This window comes from Bos grunniens, chromosome 13, assembly GCF_055505025.1.
Source record: "Bos grunniens cultivar Pamir isolate PY7600 chromosome 13, Bosgru_T2T1.0, whole genome shotgun sequence".
Taxonomy (NCBI): Eukaryota; Metazoa; Chordata; class Mammalia; order Artiodactyla; family Bovidae; genus Bos; species Bos grunniens.
Window position 1 is genome coordinate 11,714,912 of NC_141177.1, and position 8,349 is coordinate 11,723,260.

At 47.0% G+C, this 8,349-nt stretch overlaps 1 long non-coding RNA gene across 1 annotated transcript; it reads left to right on the plus strand.

The window, feature by feature from the left end:
* The first annotated feature begins 1,554 nt into the window (after nt 1-1,554).
* Nucleotides 1,555-6,102, plus strand: LOC147360213 (uncharacterized). The gene is made up of 2 exons (XR_015139008.1): nt 1,555-1,738; nt 5,633-6,102. It is a non-coding gene; the product is annotated as an uncharacterized LOC147360213 (long non-coding RNA).
* The last annotated feature ends 2,247 nt before the right edge of the window (nt 6,103-8,349 follow it).

Here is an 8,349-nt window from a genome sequence, read left to right on the forward strand (position 1 = left end):
ACAAGTGCCAGGGAATTAATGTCTCAGGAGTGACTCTCAACTCATGAGGGATGGGAGTTGGTGGATAAAGCTCACGTTCAGTGAAATAATTCTCAAGTGTGTAACACAGAGTTTCCCAAAGGGGACCAAGTCCCAGCTGCTTTCAGAGGCGACCTGCTCATTTACTGTGTTTTACTGGCTTTCCTCCCTTCCACGTCTCCTTCCCTCACTCTCTCAAGTGCTTCTGGAATCACCTCTCAAATAAACTACCTGCACCCATGTTCTTGACTCAAAGTCTATTTTGAGGGAACCCACCCAACACAGGGGCTTAGCACAAAGCCTGGAATTCAGTAAGTTCTCAGCAAGCGGTACTAACAATTGGACTCTTATCACCCCTGCTGCCACCCTGGCTCTGCCACATCCCTGGGGCATGCAGGGGGTGTCCTATCCCCTCTCTTGGTCTGGCCCAGCTTTGCAGAGCAAGAGCTCAGGCTTTGAGTTAGAAGATTGCTGGCCCTTTCCCGAGTTTGGCTTCAGCACCTGCCCATCCAGTCTCAGGCAGCTCAACACTGGCAAGAGTGTATCTTTCTTGCTGGACATGACTCAGGTCTGGGAGTAAGAGAATTTTACTTACTGGCTGCTTAAGTGGCTAGCCTCAGATTCTTCTCTGTGCAATGGGTGTAATTAAGAGCCTAGAGCTGTTGTCTTCGGAGAAGGCAATGGCACCCCACTCCAGTACTCCTGTCTGGAAATTCCCATGGATGGAGGAGCCTGGTGGGCTGCAGTCCATGGGGTCGCTGAGGGTTGGACATGACTGAGCGACTTCACTTTCACTTTTCACTTCCATGCATTGGAGAAGGAAATGGCAACCCACTCCGGTGTTCTTGCCTGGAGAATCCCAGGGACGAGGGAGCCTGGTGGGCAGCCATCTATGGGGTCGTACAGAGTCGGACACAACTGAAGTGACTTAGCGGTAGCAGAGCTGTTGTCTTAGTCTGTTCAGGCTGCTGTAACAGAAGACCATAGATTGGGTGGCTTATAAATAACAGATATTTATTTCTCACAGGCCAAGTGAGAAAGTCCAAGATGAGCTTTGTACAAGCACGGTGTACTTCTGGTGAAACAGAACGGTCTGTTTCTGGTTCCCCTGCTGTGATTGCAGACTGCTGACTTCTCACTGTGTCCTCACATGGTGGAAGGGCAGGAGGTCTCTGGCGGGGGGTCTCCTTTATAAGGTCACAGATCCCATTCATGAGAATTCCACCCTCATGGCCACAGCACCTCTCAAAGACCCCATCTAGTAATTCTGTCGCACTGGGGGTTAGGATTTCAACATAAGAATTTGGATGGCCGGGCAGAGGGGAAACAAACATGCAGACCACAGCAGTCCTAGAGATGACTAAAGGAGGGAATGCTTATGCAATGCTTCATCCAGTGCCTGGTACAGGAGGAGGACCCCAAACTGTGGCCGGAGACTCTCTAGACCAACCCACCATGGCATGCCTCGAAGAGGCTCTGAGAGTCACCTGTCAGAAGTGTCGAATATGCAGTCCTACCTGCCATGGGCTGTAGGGGTGGGTGGAGAGGAAGGGTCTGGATAGGGCCTGAATGACAGCAAGCCTCTTTGTGAAATTTCTGGCACTGGCAGCATCCGCTGATCAAATATTTATCAGACCCTTCTATGTGCCCACAGCACTGTGCAGAGATGAAAATGACACCCAGCTGGCCCCCAGGAAGCTCACAGCCATGCACCAGGCAGGTAAGCCCATGACAGCACAGAGCAGAATATGTGTCACGTGAAGGATGTTTTCGGGACTGTGGGAGAAGCTGCTTGGGAAAGCTTCAGGTGGAGTCTCTGCCCCCTCTGTGATAGCTCAATAATCATGTTGACCATGAACATTTATTGCTACTTACTCTGAGCCAGGCAAGTGTAGAACAGTTCACAAGAGTTAACTCAGTTGATCCTATACCAATATGGACCCTGTAAGTGGGGACTGTTATCATCATCCTCATATTATAGATAAGAAACTGAGTCCTGGAGAGGTCACTGTTGCAGGCTTGCCCTGGGTCACACAGTTGGTAAATGGTGGTGCTGAGATTTGAAGAGTCTGGATCCAGAGTTCTTACTTTTACCTGCCACTGTCTGCCCCGCCCAGACTCACAGGGGACCTATCATCTGGGTCCTCTGTACTTCCAGGGGTCCCTCTGGGGAATTTGTGTGCAATTTTAGTTAATGATGCTTTGGTTAATTTTGGTCCCTTAGGCTCCTTCCTGGGCCCTGATAAGTTGCCAGTTCTGAGTTTGGTTTGGATTTGCTGGAAAACTTGGGTCCGTTGAGTGTGCGAGCATGTCTGGACATCTGCTCTGTCCTGATTCCCTGGGGGCCCCATTCTAGCGTCTAAGTGTGTGGAATCGATCATGGTTTCCGAGACATGACTAGTCACCTGGCCATTTCCATCCTACAGACGGACGGTTCTAAAGGTTCCCAGGGTCACCGACTCCAGTAGATCCTGTTCTGATGCCCTGACGCGATCCCTTTTCTTCCCACCCCTCAGCTGCTATGAGGTCAGCAGCTAGCTGCCCACAGCTGTTCCCTTCTTAGGGTTGTCATATTTAGCAAATCAAAATATTCGTTTTCATCTGGCAGCCCCTGATCATTAACTTGCAGGAGTTTCCCATATTTTTCTACTTATAACCCCCTAGTGGGATTAACTACTTAATCCCCTATTTTGTCTTTTCATTCTATTCCTATCACCTCTGCTCAGTAACTCACAAGATACTGAATCCTCACTCAAGCTCTCTTCTGGAGAACGCAGATCCTCTTGAGAATGTGATAAAAACTCTAGGCCATCTCCGTACAACACAGATGTAGTTACACACCAACACTGGCACAGAGTTGTTGGGACTGACCTTGAAGAGACCCCTCTCACTTCCTCCTGTGTTGCTCAGGCCTTGTCTGCCTCACCCTTTCAGAGCTGAGGGCCAGTGACTGGCAGCGTCCACTGATCAAACACACTCAGTGGTTGGGGAATGGAGCTCCACTTCTTGAAAGGAGGAGCATCACAGAATTTGTGGACTTATCTTTAAAATCTCTCAGCCACCTACAGTCGCAGTTTCACCTTTAATTCATGTGATTACTTGATTACTATCTGTCTGGGCTGCCCTAGTAAAGAAAAAATATATTTTTTCCTGTTTCTCACCATTATGTCCCAGCACCTAATACATAGTTAGCACTGGATAAATACTTATTTAATAAGTGACAAGCTTATTTATTAACATTTGTATAGTTCAAGAAACATCTTTGGCTAAGAAGTCACGATCAAATTTTAGTGGTATGTCACCAAAATTCGGGGTTTTCCTGACAATCCTTGCAACTGCCCTTTCAATTCCAGTTGGAGGGTGAGGTATAGAGTATGGAGATTTTTTTCCTTCATCCGTTTTGCAAATATTTATTGAGCACTTATTGTATGCGGGAAAGTTCCAGATACTGAGGACATAGAGATTAATAGGATGCACCATGGCTTTATAAATTGAGACATCTACATGCTAATATATAAAGCAGCCCAAAGGTTTCTGAATAATCTTCAGATATGAAAGACAATAGGCACTTGTATTAGAAACAGATCCCTTGAAACTGAGTTTGCTGAGGATGTTTTATCAGCCCAGCATGTCACCAACGTGAAATGGAGTATTTACATTTAATTCCAAAGTGGTTTGTGCCAACCTCGGTCCTCTGGTCTTCATACTTTGGGTCACTGTTTGCAGATGTATAAAAGGTTTTGTCAAAGGAGCCGGATAAAGATGGAAAGAGAATGACATTATATGCGACTAGTGGGGATCGCAGAGTGGTTGATGCCGAGGAACGGCAGGTCAGGTCACGGCGGGTGTTCATGGAGAGTGAGGATAATGTGAAGAACTGGAATGGGAGAAAGGAAAATAGCAGCAGTAAAGGCATTGGCTGAGAATAATGCAGTGTGGTAGGAGGGCTGGTGTGTGGCTCAGGAGACCTCAGTTCCGGCCCCTGCTCTGCTGCAGGGAGCCCCACGCTGCCTTTCCTGGGCCTCTTGCTTGTAAGGGGTATGCATTGGATTAGACCAGAGGTCTTAAACTTTTTTTGATTAGCGTATCTCTACTATAGCATTTTAACCCTACACCCAGGTATGTGTAGAACAGGTAAGATCTAAGCCTCTCCACTTAGAGGAGCAGGAGTCGGGGCTACATCCACGCTGTTGGTGCCTTTTCCATACTCCCTTGCCCTTAAATTTTCAGTTCATTCCACTGAATTCTAACGGCCAGCCTGTGTTTTTGTTTTTTTTTTTTTTTTTTTGCCCAGGGGCTTTCTCTAGCTTCCAGCATCCATTTTTCTACGTACTTGGCAGGATGAAAGTACTAGGGAGTTAACATTCCCCACAAGCAGCACTCAACCAATGACTGATGGGAGGCAGGGTATTTATACCCTCAGGTGGGCCATCCTGAGGCATATGATATAGACTGGCTCCTAGGGTTCCCAAGAAGCCACAAGTCTTGGGTAGCCCACAGTGGTACTTGCATTACCGACACATCCTTTACTGGCTCTCTTTTTTCTTTTCTTCCTTTTCTCATTTGCTCCCTCTCCAACTGGTGTTTCCTGGGATCACCTCCCAAACATATGTGTGTGCATGCATGCTCAGTCATGCCCAACTCTTTGTGACTCCATGGACTGTAGCCTGCTGCTGCTAAGTCGCTTCAGTCGTGTCTGACTCTGTGCGACCCCAGAGACAGCAGCCCACCAGGCTCCCCCGTCCCTGGGATTCTCCAGGCAAGAACACTGGAGTGTGTTGCAATTTCCTTCTCCAATGCATGAAAGTGAAAAGTGAAAGTGAAGTCGCTCAGTCGTGTCCGACTCTTAGCGACCCCATGGACTGCAGCCTACCAGGCTCCTCTGTCCATGGGATTTTCCAGGCAAGAGTACTGGAGTGGGGTGCCATTGCCTTCTCCTCTATCCTTGGGATTCTCTGGGCAAGAATACAGAAGTGGATTGCCATTCCTTCCCCCAGGGGATCTTTCCAATCCAGGGATCAAACCCATGTCTCTTGCGTCTCCTGCATTGCAGATGAACTCTTTACTGCTGGACCGCTGGGGACTATATGACTTGCACTTAACCCCTTATCTCAAGGTCAACTTCCAGAGTGACCCTAACTAAGACAGGAGTTTATAGCAGAAAACCCTCTCCCTCCTTGATTTCTCACCTCCTGAGAGACCTCTCTGTGGATCTCCTTGGCCCCAGCACAGATTGCAAACCATTGAACTAAAAAAAAAAAAGCTGCTATTTCCTTACAGCTATAGCCTTAAAAAATGTCCACACATCTCTGCTTTCGAAGAATATGGTATATGAGAAACAACTTTATGTTAGCATTCTCGGGTGAAAAGAATCAGATTCTTTATAAACCCAAAGTCAAATGGTGCTTCGACTTTGGAGATGGGTTATTATGAGCTAGCTTTCTCTTTTGCTCACTTGCTTTATGGAGTGAGGAAATGAGTCTGTGCCAACTAGCAGGCACGCTGGTCCCTAAGAGGTTAGGGACAATGAAGCTCAAATGGTTCCTGGATTGATAAGGCACCCCCTCCTTATGACGGGTGAGTCCCTTTCTGACTCTTCTCCTAACCTTCACAGGGAGGACAGAAGAAGAACATCAGAGCCTCAGAGGCTTTTGTCCTCCACAGCTGGGAAGAGAAAACACGAAGCACAGATGTAGCGCTCTCTGTGGGGTGATGCTCAGATATCCTTGCCCTTACTGCCTCCAGGCACAGCAGCCGGGCTTCCAGCTGCTGCGTGTGCACTTTGTTGCCAGTGGCTCGTGGCTGACTTCCAGGGAATTCTCACTGCCTGGGAGCTGCCCTCAAACTGAGATCGAGGGGTGTTGGGATACCAGTACCCCAGCTCCCTAGTCCCTGAAGCAGGGAAACTCAGGTGAGTGCTGTACCATGTCCTGAGCGCCCCTGGAATTTGGCTCCAGGCTTCCACGGTGATGATGAGCTTGACAACACGCCCTGAATTGGTTGCCTTGTCTGCCTCGCTTCCCCACTCCTCGACTGTCGACTGGTATTTTCTCGCACCTCCCAAATAAATCCCAGCTGCTCAAATCCTTGTCTCAGATTCTGCTCTTGCTAGGACCCCAGTTGAAAGATAAGTTTCCCAGACAAGTGTTGGGTAGTTTCTGCTCATCCCTTATTTGTCTCTGGAAGCCTGTATCATATGTCACAGTATCAGTTGATGAGCAGATGTGCATGGATGCTGTTAAGTGCCTCTGGGATGGGGACCCAGCCTTGGGTTCAAGCCTGAGTCAGAACCAAACTTGGGTCCACTCACCTGCACACAGCAAAGCCGATGTACTGATCCCAGATTGCAGTGAAGGAAAGTACAGCACTTATTGCAAGGCATGAAGTGGGGTGCACATCTGGTCTTCTGGAGAGTCACAGAGGTGGGCTGTTAGAAACAAAGGCCAGAGGATAAGACCCCAAAGACCTCAGGGCACAGTCCCACAATCTAGGTAACAGGGGTTAGAGGATTAAACCCCATTCCAAGAGTGTCCACTAGAGGGCTCCCCACATGTCTTGTGTCTGAAGGAAGTGTGGACACAACACCCGCAAGCGTGGGTCTTCATTGCCTGAAACCCGCCCCCTCCCCACTCTCGTTCTTCATGCATTCTCTGGGTCCTTGGCTTCAACACGTGCTCTACCTCCAGGATCACCTTTGGTCCCGGCTCCCACCCTCACAAGTTCACCCTTTATAAATTCACCCCAGTTCTTTCAATCCTCCTTCCAAAATCTTTTTCAGAACGTATTCCCTTTCTTCCATTCTCTTGACCTTGCTGCTACATCCTCAGAACCCAGTAAGGTACTCATACACGCTGACTGAATGAATGAATAAATGAACGAATGGATAAGCGGTGGCCAATCAGCTGAAAGAAGTCCAGCCACTCTAGCCGCCTGTGTGGTCTCACCCTCCTTTCTTAGAGCTCATGAATGCCTAAATACACACTCTCCTTAACGGCAACACCCACCACTTACTCTTCTGTGACATAACACGATCATTCTGACCCTCTCACCTTTGCTCTGCTATGCTTCACACCTTAAAACGCCTAGTTTTCCGTCTTGTAAAAATTCTGCTCATTTTCTAAAGCCCAGATCCCCAGCCTTTTTTGAACTTGTGACATTTAGTTTGTTTCTCTCTGAGGGAACAACTTAAAACATGTTTTTGACACCACCATCTTTAAAAGACAGTGAGCTTCTCCATATCAAGAGTTGTATGCATGGTTGACTTTAGCTGTTTACCAAATATTTGTGGTTATCCCCTCTTGTGGACACATAGGAATGTGTCATCCTATCGGCTTGAAGGAAGTCATGACCATGTGACTTGCTTTGGCCAATGAAATATGAGCAGGGTGATGGGCATCCCTTTTAAGAGCGAGTGGAGGGTCTTCCACATCCCCTTTCTTGTTTTAGCGATCATGGAAGGGCGGGGATGGATTTCTCTCAGCCTGAGTTCCTGAGTGAGGACGATGTCCAGCAGAGGTAGCACAAGCAAGAAATAAGCTTTTGTTGTTTCAAGTCTCTAAAATTTGGGGGTTGTGGTTACACAGCATAAGCTAGCCCCTGTGAGAAGCAAGCTTGTGTCTTCCTGCTGAAGACAAGGTGTATATGTTGAATTAAGTCACTAAGAAACTCTCTTTCTTCACTGGAGTCACTACCATTCTGTGGCTGAGATGATGGAACAGATAACACCGGCATGCTCTGAATTTAAGGTATTAAAATATTGGATTTACATGAAGTTAAGTGAGGCATTGAGTAACTGTCCATTGCATTTTCATTGTAGATGGCCAATGAGGTGGTTATAGTTTAGACATGAAAAAATGTCCTCCATGGACTATTTTTTTCCCCTCCTCCGTCCCTCCATTCATCTCTCCCATCTCTTGCCCTTCCTCCATCCCTCCTCCCTTTCTTTCTCTTAAACTTAGTGCTATCTGTTGGTTGAGCATGAAAAGCTTGTATGAGAAGCAGGAACAAGCCAGCCACATGATTTTTAATTTCTTTAAGGTATGAATAAAGAACAGAAAATCTTGCCATAAGAAAAAATAAATTTGTGTTTTGAAAACATTCATCTTTTAGACCAGCAGAGGCAATTTTGATCGGATCTTCCATTCCTCAATTTTTCATCCTCTACATCTCAAATTTCACCCTAGAAGCAAAAAGGATAAGCTTTTCTAATGACAAAATAAATCTAATATTAAATTTTTGCATCACGCTTGTCTCACTTTCTGAGGTTATTTCCTACCATAATGGTCCAGGTTCTCTGAAATATCTTTAAGAAAAAAAAATTTTTTTTCATCA